We start from the raw sequence: 3,756 nt of genomic DNA, 5'->3' as shown, positions 1-3,756 counted from the left end.
TGTAAAAAGAAAAGAGAAAATGTAGTATTCTCTTGGAGTGATGTTGTGGCTGGCGTTATGCACTGATTGTCTGAACTCTGAACCCCCTTACCAAAAAAAAATATATACCATTTGTATACAAAAATTAACTACTAAAATTAGTTACTAATGTATTTATATAAAATATTTGTATAGTTTAGTTTTTTTCAATGTGTATTTATATTTCAATATATAATTTATACTGGTGGCTAATTTTAATATACATTTAACATAATTAAAAAAAATATTATGCCAAAGACTAAAATAATGCCACAGCCAAAGAACCTGAATTTCCCATTTAACAGAAAATGCAAAGAAGTATCATAAATTTATAATTTCCTTTTTTCCTTTATATGTTAACAGAAAATGCGAAATCTTAGGCCATTAAAAACAAATGCCTGAAATTAGAATTCAGACAAACAAAAATAGTATTTATATATTAAAATTAATTAATATATATTTTTATATAAATATATATATAATTTAATTTATTTTTAATATGTATTTTAAATTTTAATGATATTTTATACCAATGGTTAATTTTAATATACATTTAACATAATTAAAAAAAATATTATGCCAAAGACTAAAATAATGCCACAGCCAAAGAACCTGAATTTCCCATTGCCTTAACGCAAAATTTAATTCTCTTATACTTTCTAAATTTGTTTGCTGACCAGATAATTTAAAAAAAGAATAAAAAGACTCCAATAGTTGAATAAGATCAGAATTAGTCTCAAGAGTAATTGAAATAACTGATGTAATGTGAACAACTTGTAGTTTCACCAAAAGAAGAAAAAAAAAACTTGTGCACAAAGTACAACAGTTATTTAATCTCTGAATAAAAAGTTACTATTTTGAAATTCAGACTTTTGCATGTTGTCACCCTAATTGGTTACATTATTTCAAGACCTAAATTACAAGTTGCAAAATATTGTATCAACTCACATTTTATCTCTTTGTTTATTAGATAAATTTGTTCACTATCTAGACAATAACCACTTTAATTATAAATTATTCAGAACTAATACATTAATGGCAAATATTATTACGAAAAAAAATTTTTTTTTCTACACACAAAAAATTGTATAACATCTTTTAAGGTAAAGCACTAAAAAGGCGCTTGGAATTTTGTTAACAATTAAAATGTCTTCATTTTTTTCTGTTGATGTAGAACATTTTAATTTACACAAATGCATTTTTAATACTTTTCAAAATGTTTTGAAATATTTTTAAAATGTGTCAAAAATACACACTCATAAATTGAGATATTTTATATCAACAAAAAAATAAAAATATTTTTATCAGCATTCAAAATAATTCCAATGTATTTATAGTGATTATTCCATCCTTTATAGATTTTTGCATGTCTAATTGAAGGCCCAGCTTTTACGAGCCATATAGGTTCAATATTGTTTCCTGTAAAAACTGTTAGGTACCAGAGTTAATGGGAACAAAAATAAAACAATTAAAATTTGTGGACAAAAAATAAATGAAATTAAATAAGAATATAGATAATAGTAAAAATAATACGATAAAATGGTAAAATTATAATTTCTCATAATAATAGATAAGTCTATAATACTCTCTTACTTATTATGAAAATTTATACAAAGATATTACACATATGAGAGGTTTTACTATTTTTTTTATTAAATTTCACTCACTAATTCTATGCGAAACATATCATACATTATTAAATGCCTTAACCCCTATATATAGTATTTTGTGAAAATGTATTTGGTTTACAAGTTAATCAAGTTGTATACAAATTACACAAGTGCGTGTATTGAAATTTTCTTTCACATTCATTTTTATCAAGTTATATGACAAGTTGATAAATATCAACTTATATAACAACTCATTCTTTGATTAAGTCAAAGATTGTAACTAAGCTAGTTTATCTTCAGGTTACAATTTTTTACTAGAATTTTGACTAAATTCGACAACTTACAAATATTTTCATGAATTTTCTAATTTGATAACAACCATTTGCATCATACTTGATTCTAGACCAAACTTAAATTCTATAATATTCTTTAATTTTCTTAAAACTTTATCCTACTCCACTTATATCAATTGTAACCTTTAACTATTTTTGTGGACTTCAAACAAAAAAAAAAAAATACTTCTTCTTTTCACAATCTCTCACTCAAAATTATTGTTTTGCTTCTTCTTTTCACAAAAACTAGACCTTAAATTAGACACGCAGAATCTCATAAAACTGCCAACAAAGTTCCTAGCCTTAAAACAATTATTAGGTGCAACATAGTGGCCAATAATGTTTTATGTCTTTTAGATAGAATAATAAGTGTTTATTATGTGTACGCAATCAATTCCTTTTAGCATGAACAATTGATATGTGTTCCCATTTTTTTCATCATAGAAGCTACCAATTTTGAGTCTTTTCAAAAGACTACACAGAATAACTCAACTTCTAAATTTAGAGCCATTGTATCATTGTATGTGTTTTTGTGCACAAGTAAAATATCAATAGACAGATCAAAAGCATAAAGAATACACAATTAATAAGAAGTTCCAATAAAACACTTATATCTCCCTAATTTTTCTACATAATATGAATGTTAGAGAATCACTAGAATCATTTTAAATCAGTTAGTATCGTTTATATTTATATAGCATATCTGTATATTAAATGTAGGATTTTATGTTTTTATTACTTTGAGGCAGTTCCGTATGCGCTTCCTTCAGACAAGCGGCAGTTCCGTCTGCGCTTCCTTCCGGCAGTTTCATCTGCACCCGTTTTAGAGAATTTATGCATTTTTTCTCTTTATTTCATTGTTTTAAATAAGTTTCAAACTCAAGTTATCACTTGAGTTTGAGGGGGGATATTAGAATATAATTAGAATCAATTAGTATTATTTAGTATATCTGAATATTTATTATAGGAGATTACGTCTTTATTATTACGATTCTCTTAGTACCTATAAATGTCATTTTATATTGTATCATTCCAGACAACTTGAATACACTCGATAATATACAAATATTTTCTCTAGTTTAGTCTCTTGTTTCTAGCAACGAAGATCCAAAAGTGTGTTTAAAAATGGAGAATACACAATGTTTTTTTTATATAGTAGAATAAACAAAGAATAAAAACATTTTTTGCATGCCAACATATATACACACAAAGAAATTTGAATTTTGTGTTTGAAGTTTGTTGCAAGGTGCAAGAGCATGGTTTGATTTTCACTCATGAAATTAATTAAAGTTGTATAGCTATGGTGTTTAATTTCAAGCCACATGCTAAAAGCTATATCATGGTGCCTTGGATCATTATTCGCCGTTATTGCTTAAAATAGTATTTTTATTTTTTTTCTTTTCACTTAAAAAACAATCATAGCTTATAAAGTAGGATAACATAATAGTAAAGTATGTTTGGTCAAATCATTAAGATGATGATGGACTCAAAGGAGGAGTGACATGTTCTTTATAAGATATGGGTCAAAGGCCCATTGGTCAGTATCATGATTCTCATATACAATCATGGATATTTTCAAAGCAATATAATTGTTGGGCCATAATTGTTTCTTACCTTATATAATTAAAAAAAAAAAATGAGCTCAACTCAAATTGATTTAGTGGTTAGTTCACTAGTCTACTTAAATAAAAATAAGTATTACAAATTTGAATCTCGTTTTATATATATAATAACTTATTGACCAGCAGTAAACTTTTAAATAAAGCTTTAATTCTAAATAGATTAGTTATTGACCT

This window comes from Arachis ipaensis, chromosome B10 (assembly GCF_000816755.2).
Source record: "Arachis ipaensis cultivar K30076 chromosome B10, Araip1.1, whole genome shotgun sequence".
Taxonomy (NCBI): Eukaryota; Viridiplantae; Streptophyta; class Magnoliopsida; order Fabales; family Fabaceae; genus Arachis; species Arachis ipaensis.
This window is presented reverse-complemented; position numbering follows the sequence as displayed.